The sequence below is a fragment of the Lycium ferocissimum genome, chromosome 8 (assembly GCF_029784015.1).
Source record: "Lycium ferocissimum isolate CSIRO_LF1 chromosome 8, AGI_CSIRO_Lferr_CH_V1, whole genome shotgun sequence".
NCBI lineage: Eukaryota > Viridiplantae > Streptophyta > Magnoliopsida > Solanales > Solanaceae > Lycium > Lycium ferocissimum.
Window position 1 is genome coordinate 20,675,473 of NC_081349.1, and position 25,667 is coordinate 20,701,139.

General features: G+C 38.3%; 2 pseudogenes; both read right to left on the reverse strand.

Moving 5' to 3' along the window:
* Positions 1-25,667, reverse strand: part of LOC132066120 (late blight resistance protein R1-A-like) — a 100,407-nt pseudogene that overhangs the window by 21,411 nt on the left and 53,329 nt on the right.
* On the reverse strand, positions 3,217-6,723 carry LOC132067507 (putative late blight resistance protein homolog R1A-3; annotated as a pseudogene).

Sequence of the window (25,667 nt, forward strand, 5' to 3'; positions counted from 1 at the left end):
GGATTTGGTGAACATGTTTTTTTATCATGAAATTTATGAAAAGATGTTTGTGTTTTAGTTAGAACTGGTGTAAGTACTATAAGTGATAATTACATAAGAGATCTTCTTACTACTTTGAGCTGTAAAAGGATTCAAATTAGGACAAACTGTGTACACTATCTGGCTGATTCATCCATCTTCATAATGAACAATTATTTCCTTCTGTTGCAAAAATCTTCTGAAGACTGTAATTCCTGATAAAGTTTCAGGTTTGGATGCAATGCCCAAATTTTAGCACTACAGTCTACATTTTGCCTAGCGCATCCCAACGAGCCAGCACTGTAGCATTTAACTAGTAAGCGTTCCAGTGTGCAGTACCAAATTGTTTATATTTGTATTAAATCAAATGATAATAACATGGTAAATTCTTACGTATAGTTGTGGTTTCCGTTTATCTTCAACAGTGTCCTCATTAGTACTTCAAAAAGGAATCTAGTCATTGGGAAAAGACTACTGCATGCAGGACTCGAATTGACTTAATCAGTTTATCTCTAAGTAATTCACTTTATCCTTCCAATTTGTTACTGTAGTTTGGACAAATTACTTCTGAAGACGCAAAATGCTTAGACTAAAACTTTTGGGAACTTATGGTTTCTTTCTTACGCAAATGTAGGTCAGGTGCGGCTCAATAAGATCGGGGTCCCAAAGCCAACTTTAACGGGAGGCCTTATTTTTTTTCCTCAATTTTCTTTAAAAGAAAAATTAACCTATAAATCTATGGTAGGTAAAAATTAGGTCTCTTTTCCCTTAACTAGAGGTTTTGGATTCGAGACTCAGAACAAAAAAATCTTGCTAGGGTGTGCTTCCCTCTTTAACCGGCCTTGCATGTCTCGAAATCGAAAAATTCAATACAGGTATCCAACACCGGATTAAAAAAATGGGGCCCCCCAAATTTTGGGCCTAAAGCCCCCGCTTTAGTGGCTTGGCGCTCTGGCCGGCCCTGAAGTAGGTACACGTTGTTCTTGATATAGAATCCTGACCCGAGAAGAATGCTTTAAATAGCTGAAAGAACAATGCAGGAGAGATCCTAGATGGAATCAGAAGGAAAAGAAATAAAGCATGTTTGCAGTCGTCGGACAAACAGACACTATATTTACTTGAATTAAAGGCATATTCCCAAAAGAAATGTTGGGAATCCTGGTTAAATAGAAGGGAAGTTATTTAAACGAAGCTCGGGAAGCTGTATTTGTATCATCAAATAGTCCTGACGTATCATGCTTCAAAAGTTGTTGTGACCACGGAAAGCAGACCAGTATCTAACTATCTATCAATAAAGAAGATTGCTAATAGCCTAATGCTATCCAGAATTTATCCATCACCCCCAAATGTTTGTTTCAAGAGTCTAGAAAGTCTGATCATGTGTAAGATGTCTGGTAGGTAAATATACACCCTTTTTTTTTTTTCAAACTATGAAACTTCTCAACAGAGCATAAACAACAATTACAACACAACAACATAGCCAGTGTGATCCCACAAGTAGGGTCTGGAGAGGGTGGGGTGTACGCAGACCTTACCCCTACCTTTGTGGGATAGAGAGGCTGTTTCCGTTAAGCTCTCTAGTAGAGAAAGGCTGAGTTCAATTCCCCTTCGGCTATAGCCAGTAGCTTGGTGGGATAATTTCATCTACCACATCGGCTACTCCGGATTTGTTTCTCAATATGCTTCAACTGACACTTAAAAAGTCACCAAGATTCAGGTCCGATTCCTTACTGTTGTGAAGATTGCCGGTTCGAGTCACCAAGGGAGGCAAAAGGGGGAGCTCCTGGGGGAGGGGTTAAAAAAAAAAAAAAAAAAGATTCCTTACTGTTGTATGTTCTTCAGGAAATTGACATAACATATGAATAATGTTTAAGAAGGATTTTCCAAGTTGAGGACATAAACTGGCATTAAGTATGAAAAAACAGGTCTACGGAACCGTGCAAAAACAATATTTTAGCAGAGTAAAAACACTGCATCTTGGTGAAATCATAAGACGCATAGCGGTGACATAAGTCGTCATCATCATATAATACTAAAAGTGAAAAGCTCTAACCTTCAAAATTAGATTACAATTTTGCTCTTGCAGTAAATCAAATTCAATAAAACATCTAATTAAATATTAAATGGTAATATTTTAATTAACTGTTTATTGAATTACACGTTCAACAAGTAAAGTTACCTCTCACAACCTATCACTTAATAGAAAGAGCTGTTCACCTTCTAATTATTCTAGGTTGTTCTTAGTCATTAATCATTTGAACACATTAAAGCACATGGAATTAAGTTAAGCTATTAAATGAGCATCCTATTAAATGGTAGATAATGGCTATAATGAGCTGTTAATTGGAAAACATAAAATATCACAAACAAAGCTATTTCACGTAAGCTGAATTTTCTTGGGAGCAACGGTTGAACTTATTCATTCAATTAATTTGAAATGATCATATTCTGACAATTAATTAATTTGAAAACTTAAAAGACTGTATCACAGAATTATGGAATTAGAAGGGGTGGATGAAAAAAGACTTCTATTGTATTTGAAGGGTACATCACTATAAATAGACTTATATTTCCAGCGTATGAGATTCCAATGGGTACATCAATCCAACGTATACATACTCTTATATTTTTTCAGTATAATTTTATATTTGTAAGTAGATGTTATGCATAATTCTATTTTCTGGTGCATTCTTAGTTAGTGTAGATCCTCTCTATTAAATTTGAAATGATAATCTCGTGCTTTCTTTTTATAGATTATTACAAAGATATGTCAAAGGAAGGAGCTACTTAATCTGGTCAGATGCAAATTCAATGAGGCAATTCTCATATTTTCACACCATCAAAGAAGAGAGGAAGCTAAAATTCAAAAAAAGATAGTGAAAAACAACTCACCGAGTTTGACTCCTTTTTGGTTGGATTGTCAGATCAAGAGACAAAAAAGGGAGGAAGATGATGGAGAAAAATTAGAGATTTCGATGCTAGATTGTCAATAATTTCTTTCACTTGTGGCGGCAGTATCGACGTCTTCAATTTTCTATTTTCTTCTCTGATTCAATTTCTTATAGAATTAATAGAAATGTTGGCATTTTGTACGAGTGTGACCATCAATATTTGGATACTCATGTTGTGACAATTGATATGAGGTACGTTGCACGTGCCTGAAAACTAGTAAGACAAAAAGAAAAAGCTGAAACCATTCACCTTAAGAAACAAACTCTAATAACTTGAACCAAATATTAACGATTGACTGAATAACTTGTTCCAAATTGTTAAGCTCTGAAATGTAGTTTACATTGAATGCAACAACAGATGGACAGTTTTACTGTTTATAATAAAGAAAAAAGCTACTTAAAAAGTTACATGTTGATCTCCCAAATTGCTTGCTACCGTCCGTACTCTGTCAAAAGGAAACTCAATGAGTTAATAGTTCAAAAGTAGTATGAACTGTAATATTTAGAGCTACAAAACATAAATAAATGACTAGAAAAGTTTGTCTTTCTCTTTCTGGATTAAGGTATTTCCCTTGAGGAATATACTTTTTACAGTTCTAGACCAATAGATAATGAAAAATGGCATCTCTCATAGATATTTTACTTTGCACTAGATATGCCTTACTGTTCATTTATCATTCAACAGAAATCTCAGTTGAATATGGATAAAACCGCAGGTCCTAGCTTCAGTAACCAGTTCCACGACCTTGCTTTTAAAATCATCACCAGAACCAACAAATTTGCGGATGTAGAAGTCATTACGACCAATCATCTAAGCTTTGTTTTGACCAAAGAATATATATGAGGATGGAATTTCTTAGTTAATTTTTTTTGTTGATAAGGAATAGGCTTTTACGAGTTCATATAACTTTCATGGCTAAAAACTTCATTTTTTTTGGTCTTTTCTTATTGATAGTACTCTATCTAATAAATACGATGATAAATAATAAATCTTTAGACAAGGTTTCAAACAAAAAGAATAGTTAGTAAAAGGCAACTTATTATAGTAAGGAATGTGAGACTGAATGTAGTTGTATTTTCTCAGTAGTGTACCTTGATGATGAGCTTGAAATTAGTATTTTGATAATCTTCAACTTGTGTTTCTTGGATATCCCAAGCTGACTTTACTACAGACTCGTTGCAGTTCTCTACCTCAATGGACTTCAGAGAACCTTAAGCTCCTGGCAACCACTCAAAACCAAGCCTTCAAGGTTTGAAAAGGCATCATCGACGACAATCCATTCCTCAAAGAAAGTTAAGCTATCTAGCTTCAAGACGTTGAGTTGAGGGAACTCGTCATCGCTCACTTTCCATTCCATATTCATGAATTTAACCAAGTACAATTTGAGTACCTGAAGGTTCTGAAGCTGTGCAATTTCTGACAATTGCTCAGGATATATACAAGTAACAGCCAGATAGTTTCAAGTTCTTTAGATTTTGTACAGAGATGAAAAAGGGAATATTTTTAGGGGAATATAATCGAATAATCTTTAATATTTCAAGCCCTTTCGGTAGATTCAATACATGGTGCTGAAAGCTGGAGACCCTCGCGAATGTGCATATTAGTTTTTGAAGATTAGGCATTTTTCTCAGCTTCAGTTCCGCATCCTCGACACAAGCAAAAAATGGACAGGAAAAAGTTTCAAGATTGTGAAGTTTCGGGGAGTTCTCAAGTAATTCTTATGCATCTTCTATGGTGAAGTTAGAAATATGCAGATGTCTCAGTTTAACCATCTCCTAAACTGTAACGGGTATGATAAAACAAAGCACATTCTATGTTTTGATGATTGTCAAACTGTGGGTGAAATAGAGAGAGACTTCATTGGCGCTCTGCTTTCTCTGTACGTCGTACAGTCAGCAACAACAACTGTAAAGCTGCACTGCCAACTGCACAACTGTACAACAGTGTTGCGGCCCATGCGTCAAGTCAAACATGGGATGAGTGGTCTCTATCTCACCCACATTTTCCCCAATATATATACAACTTGTTCCAACATATTGGGTATCACTTGAAAACTTAAACTATCTTGTGCAAATTCTTGCCGCCACAAGTTCTCAAGTGCTCTCAAGAACAAAGTCACTTACAAGCTGAAAAACCTGATCCAGACACCAGCTTATGTCTAAGTTCTTTAGGTTGTTGTGAGTCATTGTTCATTTGCTCTTTAAACTATAAACCTACTCTTCTTTCAAGAAGCTGTTGTAGGTATTGTAAATTCTCAGTAGTTATCAGGCAGTTTACCTATTCAGTCTATTGAGTGGTACCCTTAGCTAGAGTTAGTCAAGTGTATTAGTTGGTTTGGCTAGAGTTAGTCAAACGTGGTTGTGAGCTTGGCTAAGGGTAGTCAAGAGGTGTAGCTTACAATAGGTGTATTGTAAGGGTGAGGGATTTATGTGAGTTAAATTCCTAGATTGCAAGAGGTTGTAATCTGAAGTTGCTCGGTGATAGTGGAGTTGAAATCCTACGTGGTAGGTCGGGATTTTTAATCCCTTGAGCAAGAAGTTTTTTCACGGTAAAATCTTGTGTTATTTACTTACTGCACTGTCTGAGAGAACTGGTAGACAACCAGGTCTCTCCATATACTGTTTGGTGGACGCACTGTTTTCAACAGGGTAGTATCGTAATTTTAAATTCTCTTTTCCTACATCTTAATATCATAGTTTCAAGGTTTGAAAGATTGGATCTGGATGAAGGAATTAAGATCTGTTTAGTTCCTGCAGAGAAATATCTCAAGTAAACTAGATCAGTTGGGATAAAATCAATAGCAACGTAATTCTCCAAATCCAACACTTTTAGAAACTTGAAATTCTGTAAAATGCGCGAAATTCAAGGTGTGTGAGGATGGTCTACGAGGGGCACAGTATGCCGCATCATTCTTGCAAAGTACAGAGCCAACAAGTGAGCAAGACGAGCTCCATTATACAAGATTATCCACTTTAGAGAAGGCCAAGTGACGTTGAGCATGTTGCTTGTGAACATAGAAAGAAGGATTGGCATTTTGATCCTTGTGAAACATATAAATCAGCAACATCATAACATTGATTTTCACATATAACTTGGTTACTTGATCACTGAAAATATAATGGAGTAGACGATAACCATGGAGAAATGAAGAATAAGGTGTGTTTGAGCTAAGGTATGTTTGGTTTGCTGTTCGTGGAAAATGAAAAAGAGTAAAGTGGTTTGGGACCATTTTATTCATACAAGGAGAAGCAGACACGTGGCCACTATGCAGGTCCATTCATCATACACACGAAACCAACCAGAAGCTTCCTAATATTTCATCTATGTAAATATTTAGCCTTTTACTTTGTTTCCCAGTATTTGTAAATATTAGTTAGTTACACACATACAAATAGGAGTAGGACACCTGTATAGGTTATTAACAACAATATTCTTTTACATAGCTATAAATACATATGCAGTAATGGTGATCAAATACACAGAGAAAATTTATCTCAATCCTTTCTTCTTAATTTGATTCCTTTATGGTATCAGAGCAGTGATAGTATTCACTCTCTTCTTTTTTCTCTATTCATCTTCTTCATCTTGTTTCTTGGTGAAAATGGGTGAACAAACTTCTGAGACTACGGGTGAGAAATCTTCATCCTTTCTTTATTTCACCCTCAGATTCCCCAGGAACTCTCTTAGTTAACACTGTTTTTGATGGGAAAAGTTTTGGGGGATGGAAAAGGGCTATGTGGATTGCTTTGACTGCTAAAAACAAAGCAGATGGGACTACTTGATTGGACGTACACTTACTTTGTTGATCGACCTTCGTTTTGCTTGGTCTAGATCCAATAACATGGTGATTTCATGGTTATCAAAATCACTCTCTAGGGATATTTCTGAAACTGTGCTATATTATCACACTGCCAAAAACATCTGGACTGGATTAGAAAATAGATTTGGACAAAGTTCTTGGGCTAGATTGTATCAACTCTAGAAGGACTTGAGTGACCTTGTTTAGGGGTCATCTGATGTGGCTGGGTACTTTACCAAAATCAAGAGACTCTGGGATGAACTGGATACTATGGATTCATTCATCCCATGTTCTTGTGCTTGTTCCTGTGGAACAAAAGAAAAGAATGTCAAATTCAAACAAGATAAAAGACTAGCAAAGTTTTTAATGGGACTTAATGACTCTTCTGTGGTGCTAGAGGAAACATACTTATGATATCTCACTATTACCCACCATTGCTAATGCCTATGCATTGTTGATTCAAGAGGAAAAACAAAGGGAGATGCATAAAACTCCTAGATTCCTTGGTGAATCTTCCTCTTTTGCTGCTATTCAACAGAACAAGTCAGGACAAAGGACTTTTACCACTGATTTCAGAGCTCAAAGAGGATACAATGACAACAAGAATTCTAGACTTGTTTGCAAGTACTGTAAGAAACCTGGCCACTCTATTGAAAAATGCTATAACTACATGGTTTTCCTCCTAATTTCAAGTTTACTAAGCAACGAAACTACCAGAAATCAACTTAGAGTAATGCAGTGTCCTACAATGATGAATCTGTTGAGCCTTTTCTTGGCATTGCTCAGTCTATTGAGCAAGGAAAACTGCTTAGTCCTAAGCAATTGACACAAATCATGCAGATGCTACAACAGGTGAAAACAGATGATCAATCCAATAGTTCTAATGTCATAGCTAATGCAAACTGTGCTGGTATAAACTTGAGCCCTTTCTCTTTAAATTCTAAGGTTGATATTACAAAAATCACTAACAAAACTTGGTTAATTGATTCTGGGGCTTCAGAACAGATGAGTTACATCAAAGAATTTTTTATCAATATGAAATCATTTCCCTATCCTGTCTATGTTGAATTACCAAATTCTCAAAAAGTTTCAGTTTCTCAGTTTGGTTCTATCAAGTTGTTTTCAAACTTGACTATCCACAATGTTTTGTTTATTCCTAGTTTTCATTTTAATCTTTTATCTGTCCATAGACTTTGCCAACAACTTTCTAACTTCATGATTTTTCTCCCTTTCATCGTTTTATATTATTTCCAACCTCAACCAAAGTTCAACGAAGAGCCCCATGCCACAACTAGAGCCCAAAAAGGACTATATGTGCTCAACAATAGGAATCCAGAAGCTCCACTCTTGCCTAGGTCTAGTTTTAAGTCACCTAGTTATGTTGTTGATTCCCTAAAGGATATATCTACCAGTTTTAGTTGTATTTATTTTTCAGATGTTAAGAGTAGATTATGGCACCATAGATTGGGCCATATGCCTTTGTCAAATATGAAGAATATTAATGGAATTCCTTTCAGTGTTTGTTCTAAATTTTTGACTCCTTGTTCTGTTTGTCCATTGGCAAAGAAAAGTAAATTACCTTTTCCTAACAACCATATATCTTCCAAGCAATGTTTTGATCTTATACATATTGATACATGGGACCCTATAATACACCTACTTATGATGTTTATAAGTATTTTTTGACCAAAGTTGATGATTTTAGTAGGCGTACTTGGACTTTCCTTCTATCTACTAAATCTAATGCATTCCCTATTCTAAAATATTTCCTTGTCATGGTAGAAAGACAATTTGCTAAGAAAGTGAAAGTAATCATGTCACACCCCTATCAAGAGTATGACGAACTCCGACCCATATGGTCTGAACCACCAACTTATCCGTTACTTTGAACATTATAAACCATAACTCAAAGAACACCTACACGCGAGAAAGGCCCAACATAGAAATATTCTATCATTCAGCACATATGTTCATATGCGGACCGACAAGGTCGCCACAACATAACGTATATCATAAAGTCAGCAAGGCTAATAGTAAAGTATCAAGAGCTCAAAATAAGGCCGACAAGGCCACCAAAATATTATACAACAATATGAACCGGTGGAGCTATAAAACATCTAACTGTACACACATGTATACGAGCCTCTACATAGAATACAATGATCATAAGGACAATACCAAATAGACTGCAGCTCCGAAGTAAGTGAATTTCTCATGAGAATCCGCTGATAGAACACCTACGGGTCTGATCCATCTCCCTGCCTACCTGCGGGCATGAGCGCAGCGTCCACAAGAAGGGACGTCAGTACGAATAATGTACTGAGCATGTAAGGCATGAATAACAACATAATATAGATATGGAAGGTAACATGGAATAAAAGAGATAACCTGTACATCTGGATGCCTCATAAGGCGGATGTCATGCATGCTTAGCCTTTTAAAAAAACATTTCTATACATATATATAGTACCATGCCCGACCATTAAGGCTCGGTGTCATATATATAGTATCATGCCCGACCATTAAGGCTCGGTGTTATATATATAGTATCATGCCCGGCTATTAAGGCTCGGTGTTATCATCATTAGCCCGCGTCCGAGCCTCCCGTGTCCGGGGCAATATCATAACATGCCCACTGCAGTGGTGTGCACATCTACATGCCATGCCCGGCCGACTATAGCGCGGCGCGGTGTGAGAAAATATATACATATATATAAAGCATGCATGAGAGCCAAATAAAAGCTATAAATACATCGGAGTGACGTAAGGTCGATAACCTCCGGTTATATTATGGAATATCATCATCGCTCTATCTCACCTTGAAGGAACAATTATTATAAGGCGAGATCAACAACAATGAATAAAAATCAAGAAAATCACAAAAATAACTCAACATTCTCATATTCACATTGAAATCATAAGCTTGGGACTTTTAAACATGAAATCATCATCATCGTCGTAATACTCATAGAAACATTCTCATCTTTAGCATTGTCATTAACATTGTAAAAACATGTCCGTTGTTGTTGTCACAAAAGCTTATAGAATCATAAATCTTTGACTCGAAAAATAGGGACATTTTGGAAAACATTTATGGATTATCAAGAAAGAAGTCATGCCTTTGAATCATGAACTCTAACTTTTGAAAGTAAGGAGGTTATGAAACATATGTAGGGAATTATAACATAGGGGTTTCTAGAAATAGGATCATCGTCATCATAAAACATGTTTATCTTTGGCATCATAAGAACTCTATGAATCATGAATCTCTAGCTTTTGAGAATAAGAATATTCTTGGAAAACATTTATGGATTCACATAAAGGGATCATGGGACATTTGGAAAACACCTATTGGATTCATAAGAAAGGAGTCATGCCTTTAGAAGAAAGGGACTAGCCTTAACATACCTAGAAGATAATTTCTCGACTTCCAACTTACTTCCTGTCTTGAAATTCACTTAAGATCATTCGTAGCCTCATAATCCACATATACGACCATTCATACTATTTTTAGGCTCATCATCATACGCTCGTCTTAAACCCTTAATTTAAATCCATTTAAAATCTGCCGAAATTCAATGACAAAAGATCTCCCCTATTTATTTGCCTAGCCTGAAATCACAATCCAATAACCAACAACAACAAAAACAATACCAACATCACAACAACATTATCAACACCAATAGGCTCCATAAAACATCTCACACGATGTTTTCCAAGTTTCTCAACTATCCAACTTATTATACGACTATGTAATAACTTTATCTCCGTAAATAAACTAAAATTAATATTAATAAGGAGAGATTCATTTGTTATTATTTCTAGAGCAGTAATATCTTCAATATTTACTTTGAATCCAAGCCAATTCTAACGCAAGACAAAACTATAATCGTGACTACATGTTGTCCGGACCTCGATTAGTACTCCGTAACTTGAAATCTCTCAAAATCCTCGCTTTTATGTTATATATATGCTCTCATATCTGGCTGAATTTTCTAGAGCATTTGGGAAATTTTTGTGCAGAAAAAATGGGGTTTTGCCCCTTATATAGGGTGCCAAAGTCGGCAACAACTTTCTATCTTCAGATTTTTTTCTCCCTTTCAGAAAGACTGTGAGCAAGCCGCGCCCTGCTCTGCCCGCCTAACTTTTAACGTCCATAATTCTCTATTCCGACATCGTATCGATGAGCGGTTTGTTGAGTTGGAAACTAGACTCGATGAACTTAATTTTAAGCTTTTGAAAGACCTTAAAAATCCCCATATACCTGGAGATATACCCCTTCAAAGTTGACCCAAAATTCTGTCCTTAATTCTGCCAACTTGTTCCAAATTTTTGACAAACTTATTTTCGTTGATTTGCTTGGTCCCAAAATCTTCCGAAACTCTGATTACATGATATTTATCACTAATCATACTTGATAATGGTCATATCCTTTGGTTCCAAGGCTGTCCTTCTCGGTTACGACTTACAAGATCGTAATTCATCCTTTACTTAAACCATATACTTAATAATGTTTCGTTCCTCACACTCCAAAGTTGTTTTACCTAGCCATAGCTCGACATACTTACATTCAAATTTAACCAGTGCTTCTCCGAGGTACGGGGTGTAACACTGAAAGTGCAGGGTGTAACAAACCAGGTCTGACAATGCTTGGGAATTGGGTTCTAGTACAGAAACATCTTCTTTTTTATCCACTCAAGGAATAATTCATCAAAGCTCTTGTGTGGCCACACCACAACAAAATGGTGTAGTTGAAAGGAAACATAGGCATTTGTTAGAGGTGTGTAGGGCTTTACTAGTCCAATGTCACTTACCACCTAAGTTCTAGGGTGATTGCCTTATGACAACCACATATTTGATTAATAGGTGTCCTACCAGAATTTTATCTTTTAAAACTCCTTATGAGAAATTATTTGATCATCCTCCTTCCTATTCGCATTTGAAATGTTTTGGTTGTCTTTGATTTGCATCCATATTATCCAATGGACGAACTAAACTAGAAGCTAGAGCACACCTGTGTATTTCTTGGTTATCCTTTTGGACAGAAAGCATACAAACTCTTCAATTTACAATCTCAGAAATTCTTGGTTTCTAGAAATGTGCTATTTCATGAGAACATCTATCCTTTTAGTTCCATTCACACTGACAGTCCTATCTTTCCTCTCCATGACATAGTTAACAGTCCTACACTAGATATTCCCACATTTTCTAGTGATTATTTTCCAACTACAGATTCCAATTCCCATGATCCACCTAGTTCACCACCTAGCACACCACTCACATCACAATCCCCTACTACTATTCATACATCATTGCCTTTGTCACCTAACTCATCTTCTCAAGTCCTTAACACATCTGATCCTTTTATACCTATTCATGAGTCTAAAACTTCCCTAAGGATATCTACTCGATCAGTCAATACCCAGCTTATTTACAAGATTACATATGCAATGCCATTCATATTTCCAATGTTGCTTCTTCATGTTTTAATTCTTCTGTTTCTCCTTCTCCTTTTTCTTTTAATACCTTGTCTCCAACTAACAAAAATTACCATTACTCTATTTCTCAAATTTTTGAACCAAAAAATTTTTCTCAAGCTATTTTATACCCTGGTTGGCAAGATGCTATGACAAAGGAACTCGAGGCTTTGATCACAAATGACACTTGGGAAGTTGTACCCCTACCTACTGGAAAGAGGGCATTACCTTCGAAATGGGTATATAAAGCTAAGCTCGATTCTAATGGTACTTTGGAGAGATTAAAGGCCAAATTAGTGATACGTGGTGATATACAAGAGGAAGGTATCGACTTTACTGAGACTTTCACTCCTGTAGTCAAAATCACTACAATTAGATGTGTGCTTGCAATTGCCATTAAAAGAGGATGGGGACTTTATCAGTTGGATGTTAATAATGCATTTATTCATGGGGATTTAGACAAAGAAGTGTACATGAATTTTCCATCTAGGTTACAAGTCAGTGATCCTACTCTTGTTTGTCGATTAAAGAAGTCTTTATACGGGCTCAAACAAGCCTCTCGACAGTGGTATTCAAGATTAACGTCATCTTTGAGCTACAAGGGTTTTCATCATTCTTTAAACGACTATTCATTGTTTTACAAATGTTCTGGTTCATCTATTTCTCTTATTGCAGTCTACGTGGATGATATTTTGCTCACGGGTAACAACAAAGAAGAACTTGGTGAATGAAAATCATTTCTTGGCAAAGAGTTTAAGATAAAGGATTTGGGGAACTTACACTATTTTTTGGGGATTGAGATCATTCATGAACCCTATGGTCTTATACTTAGTCAAAGGAAGTTCATTTTGGAACTCTTTGATGAATACCATTTTCATGATCTGAAGCCTGCTTCATCGCCTTTGGACCCTACTCAGAAATTGACAGCCAACATGGACTCTCCGTTACCAGATCCGACTGTTTATTGTCGATTGATTGGGCAATTGAACTTCTTGACACATACTCGACCAGATCTGTGCTTTTCAGTACAATAACTAAGTCAATATATGCAATCTCCACACCATGGCCTTCTTGCTACTACTAAGCATGTTCTTCGTTACCTACTCTTCGACCCTAGATTAGGAATTTTTCTCAATAGCTCTCCATCCTTCAAATTGCTTGCTTTTTGTGATTTGGACTGGGCCACTTGCCAAGACACCAGACGTTATGTAAGTGGATTTTTTTATTAGCATGGGTGGTAGTCCCATCTCTTGGAAGTCCAAGAAACAACCATCGATTTCAGTATCATCGGCGGAAGCCGAATACAGATCGATGCGCAGGGTAGTCGCCGAATTAACTTGGCTCGTTCATCTTTTTTCAGATCTGTCCCTTTCACCCTCACTTCCTATTTCTCTTCACTCAGACAGCCAAGCTGCCATATATCGGAAAAAAATCCGATCTTTCATGAACGGACGAAGCATGTTGACATTGATTGTCACTTCGTCCGTCAACAATATCTCGATGGTATCATTTCTTTGTCTATCATCCCTTCTTCATCACAAGTAGCAGATTTGTTTACAAAACCACATCCGAGTCCATCTCATCATTTTCTTTTTAACAAGTTGGGGGTTCGTACGCCACCCTCCAACTTTAAAGGTTTAATAGAGTAGACGATAACCATGGAGAAATGAAGAATAAGGTGTGTTTGGTTTGATGTTCGTGGAAAATGAAAAGAGTAAGGTGGTTTAGGACCATTTTATTCATACAAGGAGAAGCAGACACGTGGCCACTATACAGGTCCATTCATCATACACACGAAACCAACCAGAAGCTTCCTAATATTTCATCTATATAAATATTTAGCCTTTTATTTTATTTCTCATTATTTGTAAATATTAGTTAGTTACACACATACAAATAGGAGTAGGACACCTATATAGGTTATTAGCAGCAATATTCTTTTACATAGCTATAAATACATGTACAGTGATGGTGATCAAATACACAGAGAAAATTTATCTCAATCCTTTCTTCTTAATTTTATTCCTTTAAAATATATAAATTAGTCAAATCATATCATTAGTTTTCAAATATAACTTGAAATACTTGATTGATTGAATAAATAAATAAACCATAATCAATTAACATATTACCGTTTTATCCATTGTAGAAGATTCTCCTCAGTAGCTCTTTCCTTGCAGAAGTCGAGCAATAGATCTTGAAGGTGGCATCCTTTGAACTTATCATTTGAACTGAACCTCTGAGCAACTATCACTAGATTTCTTCCAATAAGATTCTCCAAGTAACCTTCTGCTATATCCTCCAAACTCTTGCCTTCACAACTTTTTACAAATCCTTCTGAGATCCATAATCTTGTTAACTTTGAGATCTTAATAACATTGTCCTCTAAAATTACTCCAAAATAAAGAAAGCATGATCTAAGATGATCGGGTAAATTCTGATAACTCTGTTCAATAACTATCTTTGAGTCACCTTGAATGTGAGAACCTAAATTCTCAGCCACTTTTTCACAATATTCTTCTTTCTTCTCCATCTCTTTGAGAATACTATCCACCAAAGCAATTGAAAGGGGGAGTTGTCCACACATTTGTACTATCCTTTGCCTAACATCTATGAGGAGGGGGGAGAAGCTTTCTCCACCAAAAACTTCCTTTCCTAGCAACTTCCAACTTTCATCCTCGGTAAACATACGAAGATGAAGGGGATCACTATGAACATTAGCATATTTGGCAACTTTATGATGTCGTGTTGTTAGAATGATTCTGCTTCTGTTATTGGCACCTAGAAAACAACTTCTTAAATCATCCCAAGCACTACTTTCCCACAAGTCATCAACAAGGATAAGGTACCTTCTGGGCAATAAAGTTTGCGAAGCATATCGGCTAATTCATCGGCCTCTTTACATTCAGAATCCTTACTAACAACATCACGTAGCAAGGCAAATAATAAGTCCGTATATGCAGTGGCGACATCGAAATTTTCATCTAGGAGGTTCAAAAAAATAAAGAAGTAAATACACGAAGAAGCCAAAGTGGTTCAATATCTACTATATATACATAAAAAAATAATTTTAACCTTGTATATACACTGTAATTTTCTCCGAGGGGGTTCGGAACCCCCTGGAGCCTACCTAGCTCCGCCCCTGCGTATATGAATATACTTGAGACACGCAACACTATGCACGAATATGAAATTGAGAGACAACTGAACTATCAGAATAGAGTCTGTAGGCCAAAGTCATCTTACCTTGAGCCGGGCTGCCGCGAATTGAGATAACATCTTGCTCTTAGTAATTTATCTCTTAAATTTTCTATTACATCCTCAAACCCCATAATTTCTTCATTCACGCTTGGTGTTCTTGGCAATTGTAATGAAGTATGAGTAGTGCCAGTCTTCATTGTATCTGATAATGTGAAGTTGAGAAGATATTCAAGTTAATTCCTACTCAAAAGCGAAAATAAATAAAAGAAAACTTCTTTTCTTTGTTGGGATTTAAATTCTTTCTAGGAAAGGATTAGACCTAGTAGTATAAATACATGCTAGTTAGAATTTATTAAAGGCAGAACATAGAACCTAAGAGTATTCAATCTTGTAACTTACTTCTCCCTTAATATTAATAAAAGTGCCGGTCGTTCTCCATGGACTAGGATCATATTAATCTGAACCACGTTAATTATTGTGTTTTTATCGTTTTTGCGCTAACAATTGGTGTCAGAAGCCTACAGGTCGTGAGATCTAGGAGACTATGACATCTATGAAGTTTGAGGTAGCAAATTTTGATGGGAAAAGTAATAACTTCAACATCTGGAAGATCAAGATCATGGCGTTGTTACGGAGAGAATGATCAATCTATGCTTTGGACGACTCGTATCCCGAAAATACGAAAGAGGCCGAGAAGCAGAAGATTGAGATGGATGCGTTTAACACAATTCAATTATCTTTATCAGACAGTGTGTTATGTGACGTCGCATACCAAGAAAACAGTTGCGAGTTTGTGGAAGAAACTTGAAGATCTCTACCAGAAGAAATCAGTAACAACTAGAATGTTGTTAAGGCAGTGTTTACACACCTTCAAGATGAAGACAGGTACAAATTTACAAGATCATCTTGATACTTTTAATAAATTGGCTATGGATCTTACTCATGCTGATATTAAAGTGGGAGATGAAGAACTAGCGCGCACTCTACTATTTTCACTATCATCGGCGTACAAAGACGTAGTTAATTCAGTGATGTATAGTAAAGAGGTGGTCACATTACAGACGGTAAGAAACCATATAAACAATGGTGAGAAAGAGTGTTACACCCCGTACTTGCGGAGAAGCACTGATCAAATTTGAGCGTAGGTATGTTGAACTATGGCTAAATAAAACAACTTTGGAGTATAAGGGATGAAGCATTATTAAGTATATTTTATGAGTAAAGGATGCATAAGAGAAATTCTGGAAGGTCCTTTAAGGAATTGAGTAGACAGAGCTGAGTTAGTATGACTTTGGAAAAAGATGAGCGTTACTTTGAACAACAAAGTCTGAGCCAACTTGGGGAAAGAATATATTTAGTATATGCGGAGTTTTTAAGTAAAGAAAAAGCCTAAATTGAATTTCATGAAGTCTAGTTTCCAACACAATAAACCGCTCGTCGATACGACATTGGAGTAGAGAATTATGGATGTTACAAGTCAGCTGGCAGAGCAAAAACGCGCAGCTACAGTGCGTGGAAAGTTTTAGGTCGGTGCCAACGGAATCTAGAGCACTATAAAAGGTGGTTTACCCCTTATTTCTTCATTCAAACCCCCCTAAACATATCCCAAATCCTCTAGAACATTCCCCCAACTTTCACAACATGCACATATATTCCTACAAGTCTATATGATAATTTTGGTCATTTTTATTTTATTTTTAACATAACCCCAAGTTCTAGAAACCTCTCCAAACATATTCCAACATATTTTCAAGCCTAAACCAAGGATCAAAGTGAAGATTAAAGTGGTTAGGGGTTCCAACTGAGGTCTACACTTGTCTCCTCTTCTTGAAGATGTTTGGGTGAGTATTTTAAGGTGGAGTATTCATGAAATTGAAGTGTTCTTGAATTTTGAGGTAAGATTTCATCTTAATTTCATGTTTATGAGTTTTTTTGGTAATTGTGTTAAGATTTGAGGAGACGAAAATTAGAGGAAAAGTTCAAATATGCATTTGATGATATTTTGAGTCGTGAATTAACTTGAGTTATAATTATTAGTATGTTTTAAGCATAATCTTGTTATGAGGGATAATAATGATGTTAAGGAATTGTCGTATACGAGGGTATAAGGGGTTGTATGAAGTTGTGGTTATGGATTGATTATGAAAAGAAGTTTTGGGATTAAATTGAGTATAGTTTGAATGTAATCTTTTGATTATGGAATTGTTGATGTTTTATTGTGCTTTGGGAGTTGTTTTGAAAATTGGCAGGAGTAGAAGATATAGGGGAGATGCCGTCCGAATTTCGGCAGATTCTAAAAAGGGTTTAATTTGAAGGCTTAAGATAAGCAAATGACGATAAGCCTAACAATAGTATGAATAATTTTATATGTAGATTGTGAGATCGGAAGTAGGTTGGAAAGTCGAGAAGTGAGCTTCCAGGTATGTTAAGGCTGTTCCTTCTTTTCTTCGCATGATTCCATATATGGTAGGAGCGTAAAGAACCTTATGTCTAGAGATTTGTCAAAATAGAGCTTGTCATATTGTTGCTTAGTTTCCGAGTGTTATGTTATTATTTCTGAGGAGCCATATCCCCTCCCTATGTCCTTGAGTTTATAGAGAGACAAAAGAGATATGTTATAGAATCAGTGTTTTTCAGCATATGCATGATATACTGCATGGTATGCATACATATTTTTCTTTAGCCTGGCCACTTGGTCAGTGAGACAGATTGCCTTGCCTACGGGTCAGTGAGACAGATTGCCTGGCCTACGGATCAGTGAGACAGGTTGCCTGGCCGACGGGTTAGTGAAATTTTTTAGTTACCTGACCACTTGTTCGGTGAGATATATAATAGCATTATATTACATTTCACATGAGACAGGTCAGTTTCGGTTATCCCTTGCCTTATATACTCAGTACATTGTTTCGTACTGACGTCCTTTTTATTGGGGGCGCTGCGTTTATACCCGCAGGTTCAGGTAGCTAGACAGGCGATCTAGCTCAGTAGGCCTTCCGCTCAGCAATAGACGGTGCGTTCCACTTGGCTCAGAGCTGCAGTCCCTTTTGGTATGATGGGGCCTTGTCCTATCCTTTCTACAGCTAGTACTCCATAGTAGGTCATTGTAGACGCAGTTGTGTGTATATATGGGATGTTATGTAGCCTTGTCGGTTCTTATTTTGTTGTACGGCATATGTAGCGGCCTAGTCGTCTTGCAGATCGTTATCCTCAGCATGTATATATATATGGTCGTGAGTTCTTGATGCATACAGGGGTTAGTATAGCTTAGTTATAAATTATATGGGTCACCATGTTGCTCAGCGAGATGCAAGTGCGAGTTTAGGGGTGCTTGGTCAGTAGTGATCGGGCACTCGTCACGGCTCATTGGCTTGGGTCGTGACAAAAGTGGTATTAGAGCAGTTCTGTCCTAGGGATGTCTACAGACCGTGTCCACTAGAGTCTTGTTTATGGGTGTGAAGTGCGCCACACTTATAAACAAGAGGCTGCAGGGCATTTAGGAACCATTTATCCTTCCTTCTCATCTTAGATCGTGCCGTAGAGCTAAATTATAGGATGTGATGTCCATGATTCTAACCCTAAGTATTTTGATTGTGGATAAGAAGTTGATTATGCCGCTATGAGGTAATTGATGAGAATTGAAGTTGATACTCCGAAAGGTATGTTTCTTTCCTTATTGATAGACTTTGATATAAGAACTTGAGCTAGATGTTACAGGTATTTGTGATCGCCCTGTGAGGCATCGGATGTGTTCTCTGGGCTGTGTGCAGGAATGAGGCAGTAAAAAGTATAGAGAAAACTCTGCCAAATTTTTTACAAATTGAATTGTTTGAATGTCTATGCTATAGAGAAAGAATGAAGGGAAAATGTGACAATCGGATGTTTGGTAAGTCATGATTGAATGAACAATTATGAGACGCTTTCAAAGAGTAGTTTTAGAATGATTTTAATTTAATTTAAGGGAAGAACCCTACAGGTGTTCTTTGAGTTATGGTATGCGATGTTCAAAGTAAATGTTAAGTCAGGTGATTTTCGGCCTACGGGTCGGAGCCCGTCATAGTCCTCGTTGGGGGTGTAATAAATTGGTATCAGAGCAGTTCAGTCCTAAGGATGTCCATGAGCTGTGTCCAGTAGAGTCCTGATTATCGATATGTCATGCATCATATCTATAGCCAGGAGGCTACAGGGCATTCTGAAGACACTTTTCTTCATGATCTAGATCGTACGATTGAGCCAAGCTAAGAATGCAACTATTTAATCTTTCCGTGTTTAATTTTCAGCGATGCCTCCGAGGAAGAAGAAAGTCAGCAGAATGCGGGCAGACTGTGAGAAGGCCGAGCCCCGCAGCCCGGAAGTTAGGGCATAGTGAGGCTCAGAGTGCTACCCCCTCGCATGCTACCTCTACTCCATCAGGTGCAAAAGAGCAGGATAGGGCTCCAGTCCCTCCGGCTCCTCAGCCTTCAGCTCCTCCCCCCGCTGCTTCAGAACCGAACTTACGAGATGCAGTCCAGTTATTGACTAGATTGGTGGCTACTCAAACTCAGCGGCAGGCTGGCCTTCCGGATAGGGCTGTTAGTTCTCGCGTACGTGACTTTTATACTTTAGACCCTCCGGTGTTCACGGGGACAAACCCGAAAGATGACCCTCAGAATTTTATAGATCGAATGGGCCGCGCTTTGAGGGTAATGCATGCTCGACACGAGATCGGTGGAGCTAGCTTCTTATAGACTGTGGGATGTGGCTGCGATATGGTATGAGTCTTGGCAGTAGTCGAGAGGGCCGAATGCAGCTCCAGCAGTATGGTCGGAATTCACAAGAGCCTTTACGGATCATATACGCCGGCGTTCGCGAGCTAGAGCTGATGAATTTCTATTACTTCGTCAGAATAATATGAGCGTTCGAGAATATAGTTTGAAGTTTAACTCATTGGCTAGATACGCCCCGGCGATGGTAGCTGAAATGGAAGATAGGGTACATCGTTTTGTGACGGGACTTGGGCCTCACTTAATTAAAGATTGTATGACGGCCTCACTGCAGAGCAACATGGATATTGCTCGTATTTAGGCATATGCTCAGAATTTGGAGGACCTTGAGCGTCAGCAGCGGATCGAGCAAGACCCGAATAAGGGAAATTTTGTAATAGCGGGCCGGATCCACAGTTATTCGAGTGCTTATCGGGGGAAGGTTATCGGCCCCTATTCTTTTAAAAGATCGGCCCTCTTTCAGTAATGAGTGCACTTTCCCGATTTCAGAGGCAGCGTTATGATCGACCTATTTATTCAGGACCAGGTCATAGTTCGAGAGTACCAGCTCCTTCTTATAGGGGAGAGTCTAGCCAGGCAAGGCCTTCCTTGCCCCGTTATGACCAGTGCGGTAAAGGCCACTCTGGCCAGTGCCGCCAAGATATGGGGGTGTGTTATTACTGTGGACAGCCTGGTCATGTTATAGGAAATTGTCCATCCCGTGGTAGAGGGGGCCCGACTCAGCCGACAGGTTCAATCGCAGGTTCTTCATCTTCTGTTCGCCCTCCTAGACAAGGTTCTTCTCCAGCCCGAGCAGGTAGAGGTAGGGGAAGAGGTCAGGTTTCTAGTTCCGACAGTAATCAGAATCGTATTTATGCACTTACAGGATGGCAGGATCTTGAGTCGTCTCCAGATGTTGTGACAGGTGTTTTATCCATTTGTTCTTATGATGTCTATGCATTGATCGATCCGGGTTCCACACTATCTTATATCACACCTTATATTGATGATAAGTTTGATATGAAGCCCGAATCTTTGTCCAAGCCTTTCTTAGTTTCTACTCCGATTGGGGAACAGGTTATTGCAAGACGAATTTATCGTAGGTGTGTGGTTACGATATGTGGTCGTGAAACAGTTGCTGATCTAGTGGAGTTAGAAATGGTGGACTTTGACGCAATCATGGGTATGGATTGGCTAGCTTCTTGCTATGCCAATGTGGAATGTTGGTCCAAAATTGTGAAATTTCAGTTTCCGGGTGAACCAGTTCTTAAAAATGGATGGGCAATACCCCAGCACCAAAGGGTAGGTTTATTTCCCTACCTTAAGGCGCGAAAAATGATTTCCAAAGGTTATATTTATCATTTGGTTAGTTAGAACGAAGCCGAACCGCCAACTTTGCAATCCGTTCCTATAGTTAATGAATTTCAAGATGTATTCCCCGATGAATTACCAGGGCTCCCTCCCGAAAGGGAAATTGAATTTGCGATTGATGTGTATCCGGACACTCAACCCATCTCTATTCCCCCTTCTCTTATGTTTCCTACCGAGTTGCGGGAATTGAAGGTGCAATTGTAGGACTTGTTAGACAAGAGCTTCATTAGGACCCAAGATTTCTCCGTGGAAACCGTATTATTTGTGTGCAAGAAGGATGGCTCACTAAGAATGTGTATTGATTACTGGCAATTGAATAAGGTGACTATCAAGAACAAATATCCATTGCCTAGAATTGATGATTTGTTTGACCAGCTGCAGGGTGCTAAATGCTTCTCAAAGATTGACTTAAGGTCAGGGTATCATCAGCTACGTGTAAAAGGGGAAGACATTCCGAAGACAGCTTTCCAAATGAGATATGGGCATTTTGAATTCTTAGTTATGTCTTTCGGATTGACAAATGCTCCTGCGGCGTTTATGGCGCTAATGGACACCATATTCCGACCCTTCTTGGATGTTTTTGTTATTGTATTCATTGACGATATCTTGGTATATTCTCGTTCGGAGAGGGAACATGCTGATCACCTCCAAAAGGTGTTGCAAACATTGCGAGATCAAAGGCTGTATGCCAAATTTTCAAAATGTGAATTTTGGCTAACTTCAGTGGCTTTTCTAGGCCATATTGTGTCTGATGAAGGTATTAAATGTCACACCCTAACCTTATTAGGGTGTGATGGGCACCCGACCCTTACCCAGAGTCGAGCGAACCCTCAGACTCTTACCGCGCACAAAATCGCGTCAAACTTTTTAAATCAAATAAGATAAAATACATAGCAAAATTTTTCAGAAACATTCTTTCTCGTAGCCTTCAAATCGAACAAATTTATAATCGTACAAAATTCAATACATAACACGGACCGACATATCGGCTGATGAAGCCGCTTACAGACCGACAACCAATACCCACGACGCTATCTGCAAAGTCTCTAACATCCATACAGAAAGCATATCATACAAACTCCAACTCGGCAACACTCCAGGAGCAAATGGAGCTGCCAATCCAGCTGGTACATCTTCTATAGCAATTCTTAATCATGCGGGAGTACTGCGGCATGAAACGCGGCCCCGAAAGCTCGAGGGGGTCGATGCAGAATATGTCGAGTATGTAAAGCATGCAACACAAAAACGAGAACTATAGCGAACGAGACAAAGCTTATCGAGTACATACACTACTCGAGAATACCGGACGCTTACCTTTCGGACACGGTCCATACACACATCTCATACGCCGAGAAAAGGTACGAAAAGTAAGTAGGTCAACCGTAGTACCAAAATGCTTATTTTACAACCACGGACCGCATGTCCGAAGAGGTGCGAGAAAATACGAGTGCACGGAGATGTCACACGTCGGACGGAGTACGAACGTACGGATTATTCGGATAAGATTATGTATCGGACGGAATACGAACGCACGGAATGCTCAGATGACTTCTTATACCGACGAATACAGAACGTACAGAATATTCAGATGAGGGCATATAGCGGACGGAATACCGAGCGTACAGAATTCCAGAATGCTTACTTTCCGGACACAGATTAGATTATGAATATCGGGATCATATAGAATTTACACAGATACAGAACCGGCCCCTTTACGAAGGGACGCGGCGAAACAAATCACCATATGCCAAAGTAACATATCTTATATGCGTGTAACGTGTCCCGCCTCCCAAGAGGGACTCGGTGATATGACTCGTCAATGCGTGTCAAAATCATAGATCACATGTGCATATAACGTGTCCGGCCCTCGATGAGGGACTCGGTGAATAGGATCATGTATAACGAATCATATGTCATATATGCAAATAACGTGTCCCGGCCCTTTGTTAAGGGGACTCGGTAATATGAATCATGCATGTCGGAATCATGTACCAAATATACATAACGTGTCCCGGCCCTCTCTTTGCGGGTCTCGGTGAATAATCATCATGTGCCATCTGCCGCCATCCCCGTACCATCAAATCATAAATACATACGGATAACGTGTCCCGCCCGCGAGTACGAGGGACTCGGTGAATAATGCGAGAGAAGAGCACGATAACGAACCCGGCCGGGACTCGGTGAATCATCTTGCGGAGTACGCACGAGAACATAACATGCCCGGCCCGGACGCAGTGAATCATACATTGAGTCGTACACGAGCGAGTCGTGAGAAACCATATGCACATAAATCCGGACTCGATGAACACGGACACTTACCGATATTCGGAGGCTCGAAACGAGTTTCGGGTTCGTCCGAGTTAGTATCGGGAAGATATGAGCGTTTGAAATACAGAAACCTCCTCGGACTTTTTAAGCGATCCGAGATCGTACACGAAGAACATTAAGGCTTATAGAGCATACTCATATTGGAATACTCGGATCAGACGACTCGTATCCAAATACACATAGCGAAATATTTATATCAGACGCTCATACCAGAATACTCATACCAGAGTTATCCTATCGGAATGCTTATACCAGAATACTTAGATCAGGATACTTATGTCAGAACATATATATCAGAACATTTATTCTCAAATACTTATATCAGAACACTTGTATTAGAATATTTCCATCGGAATGCTTATATCAAAATATTCAAATCAGATCATTCGTACCGAAGCGTTTATGCCAGAATAGCCGAACCAGAATACTCACATCTGAGTTACCAAGTACTTATAACAAACTCGGAACATTAGCCAAAGGTTTTCATTATTTATCGTACGGAAATAAGGCAAATAGAACAATATACATAGGTCTCGGGGATTGTGGGCCCACCTCGGGTCAAATGAGGTGGCGTACCCAATTTACGTATTTTACATTTCATAATATCATTCGTGATAGTTTTAAGATAGTCGGGTCCCATTTGTTCAAGTTCTAGGTGTTTAGACAACTTTTCCAACCATTAGCAACATAATTGATTCAATTCTACTGAAAGAAAAAGGGGCAATTTCGGACGTGGATTCCGAAGAGTAGAGTTGTCCCCAAGGTCCAAATTCAAGCCTAGTATATCTAGGACATGCCAAGAAAAAGAAAGGGTAAGCCTTACATACCTTTTCATGGTTACGCCTCTCCAAATTCAAATCCCGTTTCCTCCAAAATCTACAATTGGTCACATTTACCAAATATTAATCATAATGCTTCAAGAATTTAAGCTTAACCAATACTTGCCTTAATCTTTCAAATAAATTCACTTATATTAAGCGAAATTTCGGCGCATTTTTCCGTAACTACACCACCCCCGAGATACAACTCGGCCAATTTCGCCAACAATCCGAGAATGGAACTCGCCAAACTATCCACAACAACATCAACAATCATTTCAACGACACTCTCAATATTCACAACGATTTAATGCTACCCGCAAATTTCAACAAAAGTATAACCACACATTTTCCTTCTAGATTCATAAACCATATCAACCATGCATTGCTAATATCATATTCATGCAAATATATGGAAGCATACTAATATTACACTAACTTCTCCACTAATCTACAAACAATTTCCATTTCGTTCCAACCCTTCAAACCTTCATATAATCTCATAGAATCCGCGATAACATCAACTAGAATATCACATGAAATTAATTCATCATAGCTCACCACACAACATCATTCTCGGCCACAACAACTACACCCTTAGTTTCATGAATTTCCCTCCTTTTCCATACATTGCAACAACAACTAACATACTACATAAAATTAATCCATTCTTTTCCAAATCATACTATGACCACACGGCCTCAACTATATATACACGGCCAACTATTCAACATCCATATTTTAATATTTTTTTTTTTGAGTTTCATTCCCTTATACACACTACAACATGTACAATCATCCATAATTCATAAGAAAAGAATTGAATCTTACCTTTTCCACTTAATTCCTCCTTCGGCTAGAATTGTGTTTTTGCGAAAACAAACGCTTTGCTTGCTTCAATAATTTCTTCATGAAGTTAGGGGCGTTTCAATTAGTAGGAAAGAAATTTTTGAACAATTTTTTT